This window comes from Carcharhinus amblyrhynchos, chromosome 4, assembly GCF_965287045.1.
Source record: "Carcharhinus amblyrhynchos chromosome 4, sCarAmb.v2.hapA, whole genome shotgun sequence".
Taxonomy (NCBI): domain Eukaryota; kingdom Metazoa; phylum Chordata; class Chondrichthyes; order Carcharhiniformes; family Carcharhinidae; genus Carcharhinus; species Carcharhinus amblyrhynchos.
Window position 1 is genome coordinate 66864140 of NC_137327.1, and position 26035 is coordinate 66890174.

Consider the following 26035-nt stretch of genomic DNA (forward strand, 5'->3'; position numbering starts at 1 on the left):
CAGAATATCAGCCAAATCGCATTCAGTGCTACAAAGTATTCCGAGAAACTTTGGAACAGATTGTGGATTTCTGCCAACTTGCTGAAGTCATCGAGATAAACACTTTACCACTTTATCATTTCATTGAGATACACACATTGGCAGAATATCAGCCAAATCGCATTCACTGCGCGATGGTTTTCAGAGAAACTTTGGAACACATTGTAGATTTCTCCCAACTTGCTGAACTCATCCAGGTAAGCACTTTACCACATTCTCATTTCTTTGAGATACACACATTGGCAGAATATCAGCCAAATGGCGTTCACTGCGCGATGGTTTTCAGAGAAACTTTGGAACCGATGGTGGATTTCTTCCAAATTGCTGAACTCATCGAGAGAAGGACAGTACCACTTTCTCAATTCATTGAGATACACACATTGGCAGAATATCAGCCAAATGGCATTCACTGCACGAAGGTATTCAGAGAAACTTTGGAACAGATTGTGTTTTTCTTCCAACTTGCTGAACTCATCCAGATAAGCACTTTACGACTTTCTCACATCATTGAGATACACACATTGGCAGAATATCAGCCAAATGGCATACACTGCTCGAAGGTTTTCAGAGAAACTTTGGAACCTATTGTGGATTTCCTCCAACTTGCTGAACTCATCGAGATAAGCACTTGACCACTTTCTCATGTCATTGAGATTCACGCATTGGCAGAATATCAGCCAAATGGCATTCACTGCTCGACGGTATTCAGAGAAACTATGGAACAGATTGTGTATTTGTTCCAACTTGCTGATCTCGTCCAGATAAGCACTTTACCACATTCTCATTTCATTGAGATACACACTTTAGCAGAACATCAGCCAAATGGCTTTCACTGCTCGATGGTTTTCAGAGAAACTTTGGAACAGATTGTGGATTTCTTCCAAATTGCTGAACTCATCGAGATGAGCACTTGACCGCTTTCTCAATTCATTGTGATAGACACATTGGCAGAATATCAACCAAATGGCATTCACTGCTCGAAGGTATTCAGAGAAACTTTGGAACACATTGTGGATTACTTCCAACTTGCTGATGTCATCGAGATAAACACTTTGCTACTTTCTCATTTCATTGAGATACACACATTGGCAGAATATCAGCCAAATCGCATTCAGTGCCACAAAGTATTCCGAGAAACTTTGGAACCTACTGTGGATTTCCTCCAACTTGCTGAACTGATCGAGATAAGCACTTGACCACTTTCTCATGTCATTGAGATTCACGCATTGGCAGAATATCAGCCAAATGGCATTCACTTCTCGACGGTATTCAGAGAAACTATGGAACAGATTGTGTATTTGTTCCAATTTGCTGATCTCATCCAGATAAGCACTTTACCACATTCTCATTTCATTGAGATACACACTTTAGCAGAACATCAGCCAAATGGCTTTCACTGCTCGATGGTTTTCAGAGAAACTTTGGAACAGATTGTGGATTTCGTCCAACTTGCTGAACTCATCCAGATAAGCACTTTACCACGTTCTCATTTCATTGAGATGCACACATTGGCAGAACATCAGCCAAATGGCATTCACTGCGCGATGGTTTTCAGGGAATCTTTGGAACCGATTGTGGATTTCTTCCAACTTGCTGAAGTCATCGAGATAAACACTTTACCACTTTCTCATTTCGTTGAGATACACACATTGGCAGAATATCAGCCAAATGGCATTCACTGCTCGAAGGTATTCAGTGTAACTTTGGAACAGATTGTGTATTTCTTCCAACTTGCTGAAGTCATCCAGATAAGCACTTTACCACTTTCTCATTTCATTGAGATACACACATTGGCAGAATATCACCCAAATGGCATTCACTGCGCGATGGATTTCAGAGATACTTTGGAACCGATGGTGGATTTCTTCCAAATTGCTGAACTCATCGAGATGAGGACTTGACCACTTTCTCAACTCATTGAGATGCACACATTGGCAGAATATCAGCCAAATGGCATTCACCACTCGAAGGTATTCCGATAATCTTTGGAACAGATTGTGGATTACTTCCAACTTGCTGAAGTCATCGAGATAAACACTTTACCACTATCTCATTTCATTGAGATACACACATTGGCAAAATATCAGCCAAATGGCATTCACTGCTCGAAGGTATTCAGAGAAACTTTGGAACAGATTGTGGATTTCTTCCAACTTGCTGAACTCATCCAGATAAGCACTTTACCACTTTCTCATTTCATTGAGATACACACATTAGCAGAATATCAGCGAATTGGCATTCAGTGCTCGAAGGTTTTCATAGAAACTTTGGAACCGATTGTGGATGTCTTCCAAATTGCTGAACTCATCGAGAGAAGGACATTACCACTTTCTCAATTCATTGAGATACACACATTAGCAGAATATCAGCCAAATGGCATTCACTGCTCGAAGATATTCAGAGAAACTTTGGAACAGATTGTAGATTTCTTCCAACTTGCTGAAGTCATCGAGATAAACACTTTACAACTTTCTCATTTCATTGAGATACACACATTGGCAGAATATCAGCCAAATGGCATTCAGTGCTACAAAGTATTCCGAGAAACTTTGGAACAGATTGTGGATTTCTTCCAACTTGCTGAAGTCATCGAGATAAACACTTTACCACTTTCCCATTTCATTGAGATACACACATTAGCAGAATATCAGCCAAATGGCATTCACTGCTCGATGGTTTTCACAGTAACTTTCGAACAGATTGTGGATTTCTTCCAAATTGCTGAACTCATCGAGAGAAGGACATTGCCACTTTCTCAATTCATTGAGATACATACATTGGCAGAATATCAGCTAAATGGCATTCACTGCTCGATGGTTTTCGATGGTTTTCAGAGAAACTTTGGAACCGATGGTGGATTTCTTCCAAATTGCTGAACTCATCGAGAGAAGGACATTACCACTTTCTCAATTCATTGAGATACACACATTGGCAGAATATCAGCCTAATGGCATACACTGCTCGAAGGTATTCAGAGAAACTTTGGAACCTATTGTGGATATCCTCCAACTTGTAGAAGTCATCGAGATAAGCACTTGACCACTTTCTCACCTCATTGAGATTCACGCTTTCGCAGAATATCAGCCAAATGGCATTCACTGCTCGATGGTTTTCAGAGAAACTTTGGAACAGGTTGTGTATTTGTTCCAACTTGCTGATCTCATCCAGATAAGCACTTTATCACTTTCTCATTTCATTGAGATACACACATTGGCAGAATATCAGCCAAATCGCATTCAGTGCCACAAAGTATTCCGAGAAACTTTGGAACAGATTGTGGATTTCTTCCAACTTGCTGAAGTCATCGAGATAAACACTTTACCACTTTCGCATTTCATTGAGATACACACATTGGCAGAATATCACCAAATGGCATTCACTGCTCGAAGGAATTCAGGGAAACTTTGGAACAGATTGTGGATTTCGTCCAACTTGCTGAACTCATCCAGATAAGCAATTTACCACGTTCTCATTTCATTGAGATATCCACATTCGCAGAATATCGGCCAAATGGCATTCACTGCGCGATGGTTTTCAGAGAAACATTGGAACCGATTGTGGATTTCTTCCAACTTGCTGAAGTCATCGAGATTAATACTTTAGCACTTTCTCATTTCATTGAGATACACACATTGGCACAATATCAGCCAAATGGCATTCACTGCTCGAAGGTATTCAGAGCAACTTTGGAACAGATTGTGTATTTCTTCCAACTTGCTGAAGTCATCCAGATAAGCACTTTACCACTTTCTCATTTCATTGAGATACACACATTGGCAGAATATCAGCCAAATGGCATTCACTGCGCGATGGATTTCAGAGAAACTTTGGAACCGATGGTGGATTTCTTCCAAATTGCTGAACTCATCGAGAGAAGGACAGTACCACTTTTTCAATTCATTGAGATACACACATTGGCAGAATATCAGCCAAATGGCATACACTGCGCGAAAGTATTCAGAGAAACTTTGGAACCTATTGTAGATATCCTCCAACTTGCTGAACTCATCGAGATAAGCACTTGACCACTTTCTCACCTCATTGCGATTCACTCATTGGCAGAATGTCAGCCAAATGGCATTCACTGCTCGATGGTTTTCAGAGAAACTTTGGAACAGATTGTGTATTTGTTCCAACTTGCTGATCTCATCCAGATAAGCACTTTACCACTTTCTCATTTCATTGAGATTCACGGATTGGCAGAATATCAGCCAAATGGCATTCAGTGCTACAAAGTATTCCGAGAAACTTTGGAACAGATTGTGGATTACTTCCAACTTGCTGGAGTCATCGAGATAAACACTTTACCACTTTCTCATTTCATTGAGATACACACATTGGCAAGATATCAGCCAAATGGCATTCACTGCTCGAAGGTATTCAGAGAAACTTTGGAACAGATTGTGGATTTCTTCCAACTTGCTGAACTCATCCAGATAAGCACTTTACCACTTTCTCATTTCATTGAGATACACACATTAGCAGAATATCAGCCAATTGGCATTCACTGCTCGAAGGTTTTCAGAGAAACGTTGGAACCGATTGTGGATTTCTTCCAAATTGCTGAACTCATCGAGAGAAGGACATTACCACTTTCTCAATTCATTGAGATACACACATTAGCAGAATATCAGCCAAATGGCATTCACTGCTCGAAGATATTCAGAGAAACTTTGGAACCTATTGTGGATTTCCTCCAACTTGCTGAACTCACAGAGATCAGCACTTGATCACTTTCACATGTCATTGAGGTTCACGGATTGGCAGAATATCAGCCAAATGGCATTCACTGCTCGACGGTATTCAGAGAAACTATGGAACAGATTGTGTATTTGTTCCAAGTTGCTGATCTCATCCAGATAAGCACTTTACCACTTTCTCATTTCATTAAGATACACACTTTAGCAGAACATCAGCCAAATGGCTTTCACTGCTCGATGGTTTTTAGAGAAACTTTGGAACCGATTGTGGATATCCTCCAACTTGTAGAAGTCATCGAGATAAGCACTTGACCACTTTCTCACATCATTGAGATTCACGCTTTGGCAGAATATCAGCCAAATGGCATTCACTGCTCGATTGTTTTCAGAGAAACTTTGGAACAGATTGTGTATTTCTTCCAACTTGCTGAACTCATCAGATAAGCACTTTACCATTTTCTCTTTTCATTGAGATAGACGCTTTAGCAGAATATCAGCCAAATGGCATTCACTGCTCGATGGTTTTTAGAGAAACTTTGGAACCGATTGTGGATTTTTTCCAAAATGCTGAACTCATCGAGATGAGCACTTGACCACTTTCTCAACTCATTGAGATACACACAATGACACAATATCAGCCAAACAGCGTTCACTGCTCGAAGGTATTCAGAGAAACTTTGGAACAGATTGTAGATTTCTTCCAAATTGCTGAAGTCATCAAGATAAGCACTTTACAACTTTCTCATTTCATTGAGATACTCACATTGGCAGAATATCAGCCAAATCGCATTCAGTGCCACAAAGTATTCCGAGAAACTTTGGAACAGATTGTGGATTTCTTCCAACTTGCTGAAGTCATCGAGATAAACACTTTACCACTTTCGCATTTCATTGAGATACACACTTTGGCAAAATATCAGCCAAATGGCATTCACTGCTCGAAGGTATTCAGAGAAACTTTGGAACAGATTGTGGATTTCTTCCAACTTGCTGAACTCATCCAGATAAGCACTTTACCACTTTCTCATTTCATTGAGATACACACATTAGCAGAATATCAGCCAATTGGCATTCACTGCTCGATGGTTTTCAGAGAAACTTTTGAACCGATTGTGGATTTCTTCCAAATTGCTGAAGTCATCCAGATAAGCACTTTATGACATTCTCATTTCATTGAGATACATACATTGGCACAATATCAGCCAAACGGCATTCACTGCTCGAAGGTAATCAGAGAAACTTTGGAACCTATTGTGGATATCGTCCAACTTGTAGAAGTCATCGAGATAAGCACTTGACCACTTTCTCACCTGTTTGAGATTCACGCATTGGCAGATTATCAGCCAAATGGCATTCACTGCTCGATGGATTTCAGAGAAACTTTGGAACCGACTGTGCATTTCTTCCAACTTGCTGAACTTATCCAGATAAGCACTTTACCACTTTCCCATTTCATTGAGATACACACATTAGCAAAGTATCAGCCAAGTGGCATTCACTGCTCGATGGTTTTCAGAGAAACTTTGGAACAGATTGTGGATTTCTTCCAACTTGCAGGACTCATCCAGATAAGCACTTTACCACTTTCTCATTTCATTGAGATACACACATTAGCAAAGTATCAGCCAAGTTTCATTCACTGCTCGATGGTTTTCAGAGAAACTTTGGAACAGATTGTGGATTTCTCCCAACTTGCTGAACTCATCCAGATAAGCACTTGACCACTATCTCATTTCTTTGAGATCATCGCTTTGGCAGAATGTCAGCCAAATGGCAATCACTGCTGGAAGGTATTCCGTGAAAGTTTGGAACAGAGTGTGGATTTCTTCCAAATTGCTGAACACATCCAGATAAGCACTTTACCACTTTCTCATTTCATTGAGATACACTTTGGCAGAATATCAGCCAAATGACATTCACTGCTCGATGGTTTTCAGAGAAACATTGGAACCGATTATGGATTTCTTCCAAATTGCTGAACTCATCGAGAGAAGGACATTACCACTTTCTCAATTCACTGAGATACCCACTTTAGCAGAATATCAGCCAAATGGCTTTCACTGCTCGAAGATATTCAGAGAAACTTTGGACCCTATTGTGGATTTCGTCCAACTTGCTGAACTCATCAGATAAGCACTTTACCACTTTCTCATTTCATTGAGATACACACATTGGCAGAATATCAGCCAAATGGCATTCACTGCTCGAAGGTATTCAGAGATACTTTGGAACAGATTGTAGATTTCTTCCAACTTGCTGAATTCATCGAGATAAACACTTTGCTACTTTCTCATTTCATTGAGATACACACATTGACAGAATCTCAGCCAAATCGCATTCAGTGCTACAAGATATTCAGAGAAACTTTGGAACACATTGTGTATTTCTTCCAACTTGCTGAAGTCATCCAGATAAGCACTTTACCACTTACTCATTTCATTGAGATACACACATTGGCAGAATATCAGCCAAATGGCATTCACTGCGCGATGGTTTTCAGAGAAACTTTGGAACCGATGGTGGATTTCTTCCAAATTGCTGCACTCATCGAGAGATGGACATTGCCAATTTCTCAATTCATTGAGATACACACATTGGCAGAATATCAGCCAAATGGCATACTCTGCTCGAAGGTATTCAGAGAAACTTTGAAACCTATTGTGGATATCCTCCCACTTGCTGAACTCATCGAAATAAGCACTTGACATCTTTCTCACCTCATTGAGATTCGCGCATTGGCCGAATATCAGCCAAATGGCATTTCCTGCTCGATGGTTTTCAGAGAATCTTTGGAACAGATTGTGGATTTCTTCCAAATTGCTGAACTCATCGAGAGAAGGACAGTACCACTTTCTCAATTCATTGAGATACACACATTGGCAGAATATCAGCCAAATGGCATTCACTGCTCAATGTTTTTCAGAGAAACTTTGGAACAGATGGTGGATTTCTTCCAACTTGCAGGACTCATCCAGATAAGCACTTTACGACTTTCTCACATCATTGAGATACACACATTGGCAGAATATCAGCCAAATGGCATACACTGCTCGAAGGTTTACAGAGAAACTTTGGAACCTATTGTGGATTTCCTCCAACTTGCTGAACTCATCGAGATAAGCACTTGACCACTTTCTCATGTCATTGAGATTCACGCATTGGCAGAATATCAGCCAAATGGCATTCACTGCTCGACGGTATTCAGAGAAACTATGGAACAGATTGTGTATTTGTTCCAATTTGCTGATCTCATCCAGATAAGCACTTTACCACATTCTCATTTCATTGAGATACACACTTTAGCAGAACATCAGCCAAATGGCTTTCACTGCTCGATGGTTTTCAGAGAAACTTTGGAACAGATTGTGGATTTCGTCCAACTTGCTGAACTCATCCAGATAAGCACTTTACCACGTTCTCATTTCATTGAGATGCACACATTGGCAGAACATCAGCCAAATGGCATTCACTGCGCGATGGTTTTCAGGGAATCTTTGGAACCGATTGTGGATTTCTTCCAACTTGCTGAAGTCATCGAGATAAACACTTTACCACTTTCTCATTTCGTTGAGATACACACATTGGCAGAATATCAGCCAAATGGCATTCACTGCTCGAAGGTATTCAGTGTAACTTTGGAACAGATTGTGTATTTCTTCCAACTTGCTGAACTCATCCAGATAAGCACTTTACCACTTTCTCATTTCATTGAGATACACACATTGGCAGAATATCACCCAAATGGCATTCACTGCGCGATGGATTTCAGAGATACTTTGGAACCGATGGTGGATTTCTTCCAAATTGCTGAACTCATCGAGATGAGGACTTGACCACTTTCTCAACTCATTGAGATGCACACATTGGCAGAATATCAGCCAAATGGCATTCACTGCTCGAAGGTATTCCGAGAAACTTTGGAACAGATTGTGGATTTCTTCCAACTTGCTGAAGTCATCGAGATAAACACTTTACCACTTTCTCATTTCATTGAGATACACACATTGGCAGAAAATTACCAAATGGCATTCACTGCTCGAAGTAATTCAGAGAAACTTTGGAACAGATTGTGGATTTCGTCCAACTTGCTGAACTCATCCAGATAAGCACTTTACCACGTTCTCATTTCATTGAGATGCACACATTGGCAGAATATCAGCCAAATGGCATTCACTGCGCGATGGTTTTCAGGGAATCTTTGGAACCGATTGTGGATTTCTTCCAACTTGCTGAAGTCATCGAGATAAACACTTTACCACTTTCTCATTTCGTTGAGATACACACATTGGCAGAATATCAGCCAAATGGCATTCACTGCTCGAAGGTATTCAGTGCAACTTTGGAACAGATTGTGTATTTCTTCCAACTTGCTGAACTCATCCAGATAAGCACTTTACCACTTTCTCATATCATTGAGATACACACATTGGCAGAATATCACCCAAATGGCATTCACTGCGCGATGGATTTCAGAGATACTTTGGAACCGATGGTGGATTTCTTCCAAATTGCCGAACTCATCGAGTGAAGGACAGTACCACTTTCTCAATTCATTGAGATACACACATTGGCAGAATATCAGCCAAATGGCATACTCTGCTCGAAGGTATTCAGAGTAACTTTGAAACCCATTGTGGATATCCTCCAACTTGCTGAACTCATCGCGATAAGCACTTGACCGCTTTCTCACCTCTTTGAGATTCACGCATTGGCAGAATATCAGCCAAATGGCATTCACTGCTCGATGGTTTTCAGCGAATCTTTGGAACAGATTGTGGATTTCATCTAAATTGCTGAACTCATCGAGAGAAGGACATTACCTCTTTCTCAATTCATTGAGATACACACATTGGCAGAATATCAGCCAAATGGCATACACTGCTCGAAGGTATTCAGAGTAACTTTGAAACCCATTGTGGATATCCTCTAACTTGCTGAACTCATCGCGATAAGCACTTGACCGCTTTCTCACCTCATTGAGATTCACGCATTGGCAGAATATCAGCCAAATGGCATTCACTGCTCGATGGTTTTCAGAGAATCTTTGGAACAGATTGTGGATTTCATCCAACTTGCTGAACTCATCCAGATAAGCACTTTACCACTTTCTCATTTCATTGAGATACACACATTGGCAGAATGCCCGCCAAATGGCATTCACTGCTCGAAGGTATTCAGAGAAACTTTGGAACCTATTGTGGATTTCCTCCAACTTGCTGAACTCATCGAGATAAGCACTTGACCACTTTCTCATGTCATTGAGATTCACGGATTGGCAGAATATCAGCCAAATGGCATTCACTGCTCGACGGTATTCAGAGAAACTATGGAACAGATTGTGTATTTGTTCCAACTAGCTGATCTCATCCAGATAAGCACTTTACCACTTGCTCATTTCATTGAGATACACACTATAGCAGAACATCAGCCAAATGGCTTTCACTGCTCGATGGTTTTTAGAGAAACTTTGGAACAGATTGTGGATTTCTTCCAAATTGCTGAACTCATCGAGATGAGCACTTGACCGCTTTCTCAATTCATTGTGATAGACACATTGGCAGAATATCAACCAAATGGCATTCACTGCTCGATAGTTTTCGATGGTTTTCAGAGAAACTTTGGAACCGATTGAGGATTTCTTCCAAATTGCTGAACTCATCGAGAGAAGGACATTACCACTTTCTCAATTCATTCAGATACACACATTGGCAGAATAACAGCCGAATCGCATTCTGTCCTACAAAGTATTCCGAGAAACTTTGGAACAGATTGTGGATTACTTCCAACTTGCTGATCTCATCCAGATAAACACTTTACCACTTTCTCATTTCATTGAGGTACACACATTGGCAGAATATCAGCCAAATGGCATTCACTGCACGATGGTATTCAGAGAAACTTTGGAACAGATTGTGTTTTTCTTCCAACTTGCTGAACTCATCCAGATAAGCACTTTACGACTTTCTCATTTCATTGAGATACACACATTGGCAGAATATCAGACAAATGGCATTCACTGTTCGATGGTATTCAGAGCAACTTTGGAACAGATTGTGTATTTCTTCCAACTTGCTGAACTCATCCAGATAAGCACTTTACGACTTTCTCATTTCATTGAGATACACACATTGGCAGAATATCAGCCAAATGGCATTCACTGCTCGAAGATAATCAGAGAAACTTTGGAACCTATTGTGGATATCCTCCAACTTGCTGAAGTCATCGAGGTAAACACTTTACAACTTTCTCATTTCATTGAGATACACACTTTGGCAGAATATCAGCCAAATCGCATTCAGTGCTACAAAGTATTCCGAGAAACTTTGGAACAGATTGTGGATTTCTGCCAACTTGCTGAAGTCATCGAGATAAACACTTTACCACTTTATCATTTCATTGAGATACACACATTGGCAGAATATCAGCCAAATCGCATTCACTGCGCGATGGTTTTCAGAGAAACTTTGGAACACATTGTAGATTTCTCCCAACTTGCTGAACTCATCCAGGTAAGCACTTTACCACATTCTCATTTCTTTGAGATACACACATTGGCAGAATATCAGCCAAATGGCGTTCACTGCGCGATGGTTTTCAGAGAAACTTTGGAACCGATGGTGGATTTCTTCCAAATTGCTGAACTCATCGAGAGAAGGACAGTACCACTTTCTCAATTCATTGAGATACACACATTGGCAGAATATCAGCCAAATGGCATTCACTGCACGAAGGTATTCAGAGAAACTTTGGAACAGATTGTGTTTTTCTTCCAACTTGCTGAACTCATCCAGATAAGCACTTTACGACTTTCTCACATCATTGAGATACACACATTGGCAGAATATCAGCCAAATGGCATACACTGCTCGAAGGTTTTCAGAGAAACTTTGGAACCTATTGTGGATTTCCTCCAACTTGCTGAACTCATCGAGATAAGCACTTGACCACTTTCTCATGTCATTGAGATTCACGCATTGGCAGAATATCAGCCAAATGGCATTCACTGCTCGACGGTATTCAGAGAAACTATGGAACAGATTGTGTATTTGTTCCAACTTGCTGATCTCGTCCAGATAAGCACTTTACCACATTCTCATTTCATTGAGATACACACTTTAGCAGAACATCAGCCAAATGGCTTTCACTGCTCGATGGTTTTCAGAGAAACTTTGGAACAGATTGTGGATTTCTTCCAAATTGCTGAACTCATCGAGATGAGCACTTGACCGCTTTCTCAATTCATTGTGATAGACACATTGGCAGAATATCAACCAAATGGCATTCACTGCTCGAAGGTATTCAGAGAAACTTTGGAACACATTGTGGATTACTTCCAACTTGCTGATGTCATCGAGATAAACACTTTGCTACTTTCTCATTTCATTGAGATACACACATTGGCAGAATATCAGCCAAATCGCATTCAGTGCCACAAAGTATTCCGAGAAACTTTGGAACCTACTGTGGATTTCCTCCAACTTGCTGAACTGATCGAGATAAGCACTTGACCACTTTCTCATGTCATTGAGATTCACGCATTGGCAGAATATCAGCCAAATGGCATTCACTTCTCGACGGTATTCAGAGAAACTATGGAACAGATTGTGTATTTGTTCCAATTTGCTGATCTCATCCAGATAAGCACTTTACCACATTCTCATTTCATTGAGATACACACTTTAGCAGAACATCAGCCAAATGGCTTTCACTGCTCGATGGTTTTCAGAGAAACTTTGGAACAGATTGTGGATTTCGTCCAACTTGCTGAACTCATCCAGATAAGCACTTTACCACGTTCTCATTTCATTGAGATGCACACATTGGCAGAACATCAGCCAAATGGCATTCACTGCGCGATGGTTTTCAGGGAATCTTTGGAACCGATTGTGGATTTCTTCCAACTTGCTGAAGTCATCGAGATAAACACTTTACCACTTTCTCATTTCGTTGAGATACACACATTGGCAGAATATCAGCCAAATGGCATTCACTGCTCGAAGGTATTCAGTGTAACTTTGGAACAGATTGTGTATTTCTTCCAACTTGCTGAAGTCATCCAGATAAGCACTTTACCACTTTCTCATATCATTGAGATACACACATTGGCAGAATATCACCCAAATGGCATTCACTGCGCGATGGATTTCAGAGATACTTTGGAACCGATGGTGGATTTCTTCCAAATTGCTGAACTCATCGAGATGAGGACTTGACCACTTTCTCAACTCATTGAGATGCACACATTGGCAGAATATCAGCCAAATGGCATTCACTGCTCGAAGGTATTCCGAGAAACTTTGGAACAGATTGTGGATTTCTTCCAACTTGCTGAAGTCATCGAGATAAACACTTTACCACTTTCTCATTTCATTGAGATACACACATTGGCAGAATATTACCAAATGGCATTCACTGCTCGAAGGAATTCAGAGAAACTTTGGAACAGATTGTGGATTTCGTCCAACTTGCTGAACTCATCCAGATAAGCACTTTACCACGTTCTCATTTCATTGAGATGCACACATTGGCAGAATATCAGCCAAATGGCATTCACTGCGCGATGGTTTTCAGGGAATCTTTGGAACCGATTGTGGATTTCTTCCAACTTGCTGAAGTCATCGAGATAAACACTTTACCACTTTCTCATTTCGTTGAGATACACACATTGGCAGAATATCAGCCAAATGGCATACACTGCTCGAAGGTATTCAGAGTAACTTTGAAACCCATTGTGGATATCCTCTAACTTGCTGAACTCATCGCGATAAGCACTTGACCGCTTTCTCACCTCATTGAGATTCACGCATTGGCAGAATATCAGCCAAATGGCATTCACTGCTCGATGGTTTTCAGAGAATCTTTGGAACAGATTGTGGATTTCATCCAACTTGCTGAACTCATCCAGATAAGCACTTTACCACTTTCTCATTTCATTGAGATACACACATTGGCAGAATGCCCGCCAAATGGCATTCACTGCTCGAAGGTATTCAGAGAAACTTTGGAACCTATTGTGGATTTCCTCCAACTTGCTGAACTCATCGAGATAAGCACTTGACCACTTTCTCATGTCATTGAGATTCACGGATTGGCAGAATATCAGCCAAATGGCATTCACTGCTCGACGGTATTCAGAGAAACTATGGAACAGATTGTGTATTTGTTCCAACTAGCTGATCTCATCCAGATAAGCACTTTACCACTTGCTCATTTCATTGAGATACACACTATAGCAGAACATCAGCCAAATGGCTTTCACTGCTCGATGGTTTTTAGAGAAACTTTGGAACAGATTGTGGATTTCTTCCAAATTGCTGAACTCATCGAGATGAGCACTTGACCGCTTTCTCAATTCATTGTGATAGACACATTGGCAGAATATCAACCAAATGGCATTCACTGCTCGATAGTTTTCGATGGTTTTCAGAGAAACTTTGGAACCGATTGAGGATTTCTTCCAAATTGCTGAACTCATCGAGAGAAGGACATTACCACTTTCTCAATTCATTCAGATACACACATTGGCAGAATAACAACCGAATCGCATTCTGTCCTACAAAGTATTCCGAGAAACTTTGGAACAGATTGTGGATTACTTCCAACTTGCTGATCTCATCCAGATAAACACTTTACCACTTTCTCATTTCATTGAGGTACACACATTGGCAGAATATCAGCCAAATGGCATTCACTGCACGATGGTATTCAGAGAAACTTTGGAACAGATTGTGTTTTTCTTCCAACTTGCTGAACTCATCCAGATAAGCACTTTACGACTTTCTCATTTCATTGAGATACACACATTGGCAGAATATCAGACAAATGGCATTCACTGTTCGATGGTATTCAGAGCAACTTTGGAACAGATTGTGTATTTCTTCCAACTTGCTGAACTCATCCAGATAAGCACTTTACGACTTTCTCATTTCATTGAGATACACACATTGGCAGAATATCAGCCAAATGGCATTCACTGCTCGAAGATAATCAGAGAAACTTTGGAACCTATTGTGGATATCCTCCAACTTGCTGAAGTCATCGAGGTAAACACTTTACAACTTTCTCATTTCATTGAGATACACACTTTGGCAGAATATCAGCCAAATCGCATTCAGTGCTACAAAGTATTCCGAGAAACTTTGGAACAGATTGTGGATTTCTGCCAACTTGCTGAAGTCATCGAGATAAACACTTTACCACTTTATCATTTCATTGAGATACACACATTGGCAGAATATCAGCCAAATCGCATTCACTGCGCGATGGTTTTCAGAGAAACTTTGGAACACATTGTAGATTTCTCCCAACTTGCTGAACTCATCCAGGTAAGCACTTTACCACATTCTCATTTCTTTGAGATACACACATTGGCAGAATATCAGCCAAATGGCGTTCACTGCGCGATGGTTTTCAGAGAAACTTTGGAACCGATGGTGGATTTCTTCCAAATTGCTGAACTCATCGAGAGAAGGACAGTACCACTTTCTCAATTCATTGAGATACACACATTGGCAGAATATCAGCCAAATGGCATTCACTGCACGAAGGTATTCAGAGAAACTTTGGAACAGATTGTGTTTTTCTTCCAACTTGCTGAACTCATCCAGATAAGCACTTTACGACTTTCTCACATCATTGAGATACACACATTGGCAGAATATCAGCCAAATGGCATACACTGCTCGAAGGTTTTCAGAGAAACTTTGGAACCTATTGTGGATTTCCTCCAACTTGCTGAACTCATCCAGATAAGCACTTGACCACTTTCTCATGTCATTGAGATTCACGCATTGGCAGAATATCAGCCAAATGGCATTCACTGCTCGACGGTATTCAGAGAAACTATGGAACAGATTGTGTATTTGTTCCAACTTGCTGATCTCGTCCAGATAAGCACTTTACCACATTCTCATTTCATTGAGATACACACTTTAGCAGAACATCAGCCAAATGGCTTTCACTGCTCGATGGTTTTCAGAGAAACTTTGGAACAGATTGTGGATTTCTTCCAAATTGCTGAACTCATCGAGATGAGCACTTGACCGCTTTCTCAATTCATTGTGATAGACACATTGGCAGAATATCAACCAAATGGCATTCACTGCTCGAAGGTATTCAGAGAAACTTTGGAACACATTGTGGATTACTTCCAACTTGCTGATGTCATCGAGATAAACACTTTGCTACTTTCTCATTTCATTGAGATACACACATTGGCAGAATATCAGCCAAATCGCATTCAGTGCCACAAAGTATTCCGAGAAACTTTGGAACCTACTGTGGATTTCCTCCAACTTGCTGAACTGATCGAGATAAGCACTTGACCACTTTCTCATGTCATTGAGATTCACGCATTGGCAGAATATCAGCCAAATGGCATTCACTTCTCGACGGTATTCAGAGAAACTATGGAACAGATTGTGTATTTGTTCCAATTTGCTGATCTCATCCAGATAAGCACTTTACCACATTCTCATTTCATTGAGATACACACTTTAGCAGAACATCAGCCAAATGGCTTTCACTGCTCGATGGTTTTCAGAGAAACTTTGGAACAGATTGTGGATTTCGTCCAACTTGCTGAACTCATCCAGATAAGCACTTTACCACTTTCTCATTTCATTGAGATACACACATTGGCAGAATATCACCCAAATGGCATTCACTGCGCGATGGATTTCAGAGATACTTTGGAACCGATGGTGGATTTCTTCCAAATTGCTGAACTCATCGAGATGAGGACTTGACCACTTTCTCAACTCATTGAGATGCACACATTGGCAGAATATCAGCCAAATGGCATTCACTGCTCGAAGGTATTCCGATAAACTTTGGAACAGATTGTGGGTTTCTTCCAACTTGCTGAAGTCATCGAGATAAACACTTTACCATTTTCTCATTTCGTTGAGATACACACATTGGCAGAATATCAGCCAAATGGCATTCACTGCTCGAAGGTATTCAGTGCAACTTTGGAACAGATTGTGTATTTCTTCCAACTTGCTGAACTCATCCAGATAAGCACTTTACCACTTTCTCATATCATTGAGATACACACATTGGCAGAATATCACCCAAATGGCATTCACTGCGCGATGGATTTCAGAGATACTTTGGAACCGATGGTGGATTTCTTCCAAATTGCTGAACTCATCGAGATGAGGACTTGACCACTTTCTCAACTCATTGAGATGCACACATTGGCAGAATATCAGCCAAATGGCATTCACTGCTCGAAGGTATTCCGAGAAACTTTGGAACAGATTGTGGATTTCTTCCAACTTGCTGAAGTCATCGAGATAAACACTTTACCACTTTCTCATTTCATTGAGATACACACATTGGCAGAATATTACCAAATGGCATTCACTGCTCGAAGGAATTCAGAGATACTTTGGAACAGATTGTGGATTTCGTCCAACTTGCTGAACTCATCCAGATAAGCACTTTACCACGTTCTCATTTCATTGAGATGCACACATTGGCAGAATATCAGCCAAATGGCAGTCACTGCGCGATGGTTTTCAGGGAATCTTTGGAACCGATTGTGGATTTCTTCCAACTTGCTGAAGTCATCGAGATAAACACTTTACCACTTTCTCATTTCGTTGAGATACACACATTGGCAGAATATCAGCCAAATGGCATTCACTGCTCGAAGGTATTCAGTGCAACTTTGGAACAGATTGTGTATTTCTTCCAACTTGCTGAACTCATCCAGATAAGCACTTTACCACTTTCTCATATCATTGAGATACACACATTGGCAGAATATCACCCAAATGGCATTCACTGCGCGATGGATTTCAGAGATACTTTGGAACCGATGGTGGATTTCTTCCAAATTGCCGAACTCATCGAGTGAAGGACAGTACCACTTTCTCAATTCATTGAGATACACACATTGGCAGAATATCAGCCAAATGGCATACTCTGCTCGAAGGTATTCAGAGTAACTTTGAAACCCATTGTGGATATCCTCCAACTTGCTGAACTCATCGCGATAAGCACTTGACCGCTTTCTCACCTCATTGAGATTCACGCATTGGCAGAATATCAGCCAAATGGCATTCACTGCTCGATGGTTTTCAGCGAATCTTTGGAACAGATTGTGGATTTCATCTAAATTGCTGAACTCATCGAGAGAAGGACATTACCTCTTTCTCAATTCATTGAGATACACACATTGGCAGAATATCAGCCAAATGGCATACACTGCTCGAAGGTATTCAGAGTAACTTTGAAACCCATTGTGGATATCCTCTAACTTGCTGAACTCATCGCGATAAGCACTTGACCGCTTTCTCACCTCATTGAGATTCACGCATTGGCAGAATATCAGCCAAATGGCATTCACTGCTCGATGGTTTTCAGAGAATCTTTGGAACAGATTGTGGATTTCATCCAACTTGCTGAACTCATCCAGATAAGCACTTTACCACTTTCTCATTTCATTGAGATACACACATTGGCAGAATGCCCGCCAAATGGCATTCACTGCTCGAAGGTATTCAGAGAAACTTTGGAACCTATTGTGGATTTCCTCCAACTTGCTGAACTCATCGAGATAAGCACTTGACCACTTTCTCATGTCATTGAGATTCACGGATTGGCAGAATATCAGCCAAATGGCATTCACTGCTCGACGGTATTCAGAGAAACTATGGAACAGATTGTGTATTTGTTCCAACTAGCTGATCTCATCCAGATAAGCACTTTACCACTTGCTCATTTCATTGAGATACACACTATAGCAGAACATCAGCCAAATGGCTTTCACTGCTCGATGGTTTTTAGAGAAACTTTGGAACAGATTGTGGATTTCTTCCAAATTGCTGAACTCATCGAGATGAGCACTTGACCGCTTTCTCAATTCATTGTGATAGACACATTGGCAGAATATCAACCAAATGGCATTCACTGCTCGATAGTTTTCGATGGTTTTCAGAGAAACTTTGGAACCGATTGAGGATTTCTTCCAAATTGCTGAACTCATCGAGAGAAGGACATTACCACTTTCTCAATTCATTCAGATACACACATTGGCAGAATAACAGCCGAATCGCATTCTGTCCTACAAAGTATTCCGAGAAACTTTGGAACAGATTGTGGATTACTTCCAACTTGCTGATCTCATCCAGATAAACACTTTACCACTTTCTCATTTCATTGAGGTACACACATTGGCAGAATATCAGCCAAATGGCATTCACTGCACGATGGTATTCAGAGAAACTTTGGAACAGATTGTGTTTTTCTTCCAACTTGCTGAACTCATCCAGATAAGCACTTTACGACTTTCTCATTTCATTGAGATACACACATTGGCAGAATATCAGACAAATGGCATTCACTGTTCGATGGTATTCAGAGCAACTTTGGAACAGATTGTGTATTTCTTCCAACTTGCTGAACTCATCCAGATAAGCACTTTACGACTTTCTCATTTCATTGAGATACACACATTGGCAGAATATCAGCCAAATGGCATTCACTGCTCGAAGATAATCAGAGAAACTTTGGAACCTATTGTGGATATCCTCCAACTTGCTGAAGTCATCGAGGTAAACACTTTACAACTTTCTCATTTCATTGAGATACACACTTTGGCAGAATATCAGCCAAATCGCATTCAGTGCTACAAAGTATTCCGAGAAACTTTGGAACAGATTGTGGATTTCTGCCAACTTGCTGAAGTCATCGAGATAAACACTTTACCACTTTATCATTTCATTGAGATACACACATTGGCAGAATATCAGCCAAATCGCATTCACTGCGCGATGGTTTTCAGAGAAACTTTGGAACACATTGTAGATTTCTCCCAACTTGCTGAACTCATCCAGGTAAGCACTTTACCACATTCTCATTTCTTTGAGATACACACATTGGCAGAATATCAGCCAAATGGCGTTCACTGCGCGATGGTTTTCAGAGAAACTTTGGAACCGATGGTGGATTTCTTCCAAATTGCTGAACTCATCGAGAGAAGGACAGTACCACTTTCTCAATTCATTGAGATACACACATTGGCAGAATATCAGCCAAATGGCATTCACTGCACGAAGGAATTCAGAGAAACTTTGGAACAGATTGTGTTTTTCTTCCAACTTGCTGAACTCATCCAGATAAGCACTTTACGACTTTCTCACATCATTGAGATACACACATTGGCAGAATATCAGCCAAATGGCATACACTGCTCGAAGGTTTTCAGAGAAACTTTGGAACCTATTGTGGATTTCCTCCAACTTGCTGAACTCATCGAGATAAGCACTTGACCACTTTCTCATGTCATTGAGATTCACGCATTGGCAGAATATCAGCCAAATGGCATTCACTGCTCGACGGTATTCAGAGAAACTATGGAACAGATTGTGTATTTGTTCCAACTTGCTGATCTCGTCCAGATAAGCACTTTACCACATTCTCATTTCATTGAGATACACACTTTAGCAGAACATCAGCCAAATGGCTTTCACTGCTCGATGGTTTTCAGAGAAACTTTGGAACAGATTGTGGATTTCTTCCAAATTGCTGAACTCATCGAGATGAGCACTTGACCGCTTTCTCAATTCATTGTGATAGACACATTGGCAGAATATCAACCAAATGGCATTCACTGCTCGAAGGTATTCAGAGAAACTTTGGAACACATTGTGGATTACTTCCAACTTGCTGATGTCATCGAGATAAACACTTTGCTACTTTCTCATTTCATTGAGATACACACATTGGCAGAATATCAGCCAAATCGCATTCAGTGCCACAAAGTATTCCGAGAAACTTTGGAACCTACTGTGGATTTCCTCCAACTTGCTGAACTGATCGAGATAAGCACTTGACCACTTTCTCATGTCATTGAGATTCACGCATTGGCAGAATATCAGCCAAATGGCATTCACTTCTCGACGGTATTCAGAGAAACTATGGAACAGATTGTGTATTTGTTCCAATTTGCTGATCTCATCCAGATAAGCACTTTACCACATTCTCATTTCATTGAGATACACACTTTAGCAGAACTTCAGCCAAATGGCTTTCACTGCTCGATGGTTTTCAGAGAAACTTTGGAACAGATTGTGGATTTCGTCCAACTTGCTGAACTCATCCAGATAAGCACTTTACCACGTTCTCATTTCATTGAGATGCACACATTGGCAGAACATCAGCCAAATGGCATTCACTGCGCGATGGTTTTCAGGGAATCTTTGGAACCGATTGTGGATTTCTTCCAACTTGCTGAAGTCATCGAGATAAACACTTTACCACTTTCTCATTTCGTTGAGATACACACATTGGCAGAATATCAGCCAAATGGCATTCACTGCTCGAAGGTATTCAGTGTAACTTTGGAACAGATTGTGTATTTCTTCCAACTTGCTGAAGTCATCCAGATAAGCACTTTACCACTTTATCATTTCATTGAGATACACACATTGGCAGAATATCACCCAAATGGCATTCACTGCGCGATGGATTTCAGAGATACTTTGGAACCGATGGTGGATTTCTTCCAAATTGCTGAACTCATCGAGATGAGGACTTGACCACTTTCTCAACTCATTGAGATGCACACATTGGCAGAATATCAGCCAAATGGCATTCACTGCTCGAAGGTATTCCGATAAACTTTGGAACCGATTGTGGATTTCTTCCAACTTGCTGAAGTCATCGAGATAAACACTTTACCATTTTCTCATTTCGTTGAGATACACACATTGGCAGAATATCAGCCAAATGGCATTCACTGCTCGAAGGTATTCAGTGCAACTTTGGAACAGATTGTGTATTTCTTCCAACTTGCTGAACTCATCCAGATAAGCACTTTGCCACTTTCTCATATCATTGAGATACACACATTGGCAGAATATCACCCAAATGGCATTCACTGCGCGATGGATTTCAGAGATACTTTGGAACCGATGGTGGATTTCTTCCAAATTGCTGAACTCATCGAGATGAGGACTTGACCACTTTCTCAACTCATTGAGATGCACACATTGGCAGAATATCAGCCAAATGGCATTCACTGCTCGAAGGTATTCCGAGAAACTTTGGAACAGATTGTGGATTTCTTCCAACTTGCTGAAGTCATCGAGATAAACACTTTATCACTTTCTCATTTCATTGAGATACACACATTGGCAGAATATTACCAAATGGCATTCACTGCTCGAAGGAATTCAGAGAAACTTTGGAACAGATTGTGGATTTCGTCCAACTTGCTGAACTCATCCAGATAAGCACTTTACCACGTTCTCATTTCATTGAGATGCACACATTGGCAGAATATCAGCCAAATGGCATTCACTGCGCGATGGTTTTCAGGGAATCTTTGGAACCGATTGTGGATTTCTTCCAACTTGCTGAAGTCATCGAGATAAACGCTTTACCACTTTCTCATTTCGTTGAGATACACACATTGGCAGAATATCAGCCAAATGGCATTCACTGCTCGAAGGTATTCAGTGCAACTTTGGAACAGATTGTGTATTTCTTCCAACTTGCTGAACTCATCCAGATAAGCACTTTACCACTTTCTCATATCATTGAGATACACACATTGGCAGAATATCACCCAAATGGCATTCACTGCGCGATGGATTTCAGAGATACTTTGGAACCGATGGTGGATTTCTTCCAAATTGCCGAACTCATCGAGTGAAGGACAGTACCACTTTCTCAATTCATTGAGATACACACATTGGCAGAATATCAGCCAAATGGCATACTCTGCTCGAAGGTATTCAGAGTAACTTTGAAACCCATTGTGGATATCCTCCAACTTGCTGAACTCATCGCGATAAGCACTTGACCGCTTTCTCACCTCATTGAGATTCACGCATTGGCAGAATATCAGCCAAATGGCATTCACTGCTCGATGGTTTTCAGAGAATCTTTGGAACAGATTGTGGATTTCATCTAAATTGCTGAACTCATCGAGAGAAGGACATTACCTCTTTCTCAATTCATTGAGATACACACATTGGCAGAATATCAGCCAAATGGCATACACTGCTCGAAGGTATTCAGAGTAACTTTGAAACCCATTGTGGATATCCTCTAACTTGCTGAACTCATCGCGATAAGCACTTGACCGCTTTCTCACCTCATTGAGATTCACGCATTGGCAGAATATCAGCCAAATGGCATTCACTGCTCGATGGTTTTCAGAGAATCTTTGGAACAGATTGTGGATTTCATCCAACTTGCTGAACTCATCCAGATAAGCACTTTACCACTTTCTCATTTCATTGAGATACACACATTGGCAGAATGCCCGCCAAATGGCATTCACTGCTCGAAGGTATTCAGAGAAACTTTGGAACCTATTGTGGATTTCCTCCAACTTGCTGAACTCATCGAGATAAGCACTTGACCACTTTCTCATGTCATTGAGATTCACGGATTGGCAGAATATCAGCCAAATGGCATTCACTGCTCGACGGTATTCAGAGAAACTATGGAACAGATTGTGTATTTGTTCCAACTAGCTGATCTCATCCAGATAAGCACTTTACCACTTGCTCATTTCATTGAGATACACACTATAGCAGAACATCAGCCAAATGGCTTTCACTGCTCGATGGTTTTTAGAGAAACTTTGGAACAGATTGTGGATTTCTTCCAAATTGCTGAACTCATCGAGATGAGCACTTGACCGCTTTCTCAATTCATTGTGATAGACACATTGGCAGAATATCAACCAAATGGCATTCACTGCTCGATAGTTTTCGATGGTTTTCAGAGAAACTTTGGAACCGATTGAGGATTTCTTCCAAATTGCTGAACTCATCGAGAGAAGGACATTACCACTTTCTCAATTCATTCAGATCCACACATTGGCAGAATAACAGCCGAATCGCATTCTGTCCTACAAAGTATTCCGAGAAACTTTGGAACAGATTGTGGATTACTTCCAACTTGCTGATCTCATCCAGATAAACACTTTACCACTTTCTCATTTCATTGAGGTACACACATTGGCAGAATATCAGCGAAATGGCATTCACTGTACGATGGTATTCAGAGAAACTTTGGAACAGATTGTGTTTTTCTTCCAACTTGCTGAACTCATCCAGATAAGCACTTTACGACTTTCTCATTTCATTGAGATACACACATTGGCAGAATATCAGACAAATGGCATTCACTGTTCGATGGTATTCAGAGCAACTTTGGAACAGATTGTGTATTTCTTCCAACTTGCTGAACTCATCCAGATAAGCACTTTACGACTTTCTCATTTCATTGAGATACACACATTGGCAGAATATCAGCCAAATGGCATTCACTGCTCGAAGATAATCAGAGAAACTTTGGAACCTATTGTGGATATCCTCCAACTTGCTGAAGTCATCGAGGTAAACACTTTACAACTTTCTCATTTCATTGAGATACACACTTTGGCAGAATATCAGCCAAATCGCATTCAGTGCTACAAAGTATTCCGAGAAACTTTGGAACAGATTGTGGATTTCTGCCAACTTGCTGAAGTCATCGAGATAAACACTTTACCACTTTATCATTTCATTGAGATACACACATTGGCAGAATATCAGCCAAATCGCATTCACTGCGCGATGGTTTTCAGAGAAACTTTGGAACACATTGTAGATTTCTCCCAACTTGCTGAACTCATCCAGGTAAGCACTTTACCACATTCTCATTTCTTTGAGATACACACATTGGCAGAATATCAGCCAAATGGCGTTCACTGCGCGATGGTTTTCAGAGAAACTTTGGAACCGATGGTGGATTTCTTCCAAATTGCTGAACTCATCGAGAGAAGGACAGTACCACTTTCTCAATTCATTGAGATACACACATTGGCAGAATATCAGCCAAATGGCATTCACTGCACGAAGGTATTCAGAGAAACTTTGGAACAGATTGTGTTTTTCTTCCAACTTGCTGAACTCATCCAGATAAGCACTTTACGACTTTCTCACATCATTGAGATACACACATTGGCAGAATATCAGCCAAATGGCATACACTGCTCGAAGGTTTTCAGAGAAACTTTGGAACCTATTGTGGATTTCCTCCAACTTGCTGAACTCATCGAGATAAGCACTTGACCACTTTCTCATGTCATTGAGATTCACGCATTGGCAGAATATCAGCCAAATGGCATTCACTGCTCGACGGTATTCAGAGAAACTATGGAACAGATTGTGTATTTGTTCCAACTTGCTGATCTCGTCCAGATAAGCACTTTACCACATTCTCATTTCATTGAGATACACACTTTAGCAGAACATCAGCCAAATGGCTTTCACTGCTCGATGGTTTTCAGAGAAACTTTGGAACAGATTGTGGATTTCTTCCAAATTGCTGAACTCATCGAGATGAGCACTTGACCGCTTTCTCAATTCATTGTGATAGACACATTGGCAGAATATCAACCAAATGGCATTCACTGCTCGAAGGTATTCAGAGAAACTTTGGAACACATTGTGGATTACTTCCAACTTGCTGATGTCATCGAGATAAACACTTTGCTACTTTCTCATTTCATTGAGATACACACATTGGCAGAATATCAGCCAAATCGCATTCAGTGCCACAAAGTATTCCGAGAAACTTTGGAACCTACTGTGGATTTCCTCCAACTTGCTGAACTCATCGAGATAAGCACTTGACCACTTTCTCATGTCATTGAGATTCACGCATTGGCAGAATATCAGCCAAATGGCATTCACTTCTCGACGGTATTCAGAGAAACTATGGAACAGATTGTGTATTTGTTCCAATTTGCTGATCTCATCCAGATAAGCACTTTACCACTTTACCATTTCATTGAGATGCACACATTGGCAGAACATCAGCCAAATGGCATTCACTGCGCGATGGTTTTCAGGGAATCTTTGGAACCGATTGTGGATTTCTTCCAACTTGCTGAAGTCATCGAGATAAACACTTTACCACTTTCTCATTTCGTTGAGATACACACATTGGCAGAATATCAGCCAAATGGCATTCACTGCTCGAAGGTATTCAGTGTAACTTTGGAACAGATTGTGTATTTCTTCCAACTTGCTGAAGTCATCCAGATAAGCACTTTACCACTTTATCATTTCATTGAGATACACACATTGGCAGAATATCACCCAAATGGCATTCACTGCGCGATGGATTTCAGAGATACTTTGGAACCGATGGTGGATTTCTTCCAAATTGCTGAACTCATCGAGATGAGGACTTGACCACTTTCTCAACTCATTGAGATGCACACATTGGCAGAATATCAGCCAAATGGCATTCACTGCTCGAAGGTATTCCGATAAACT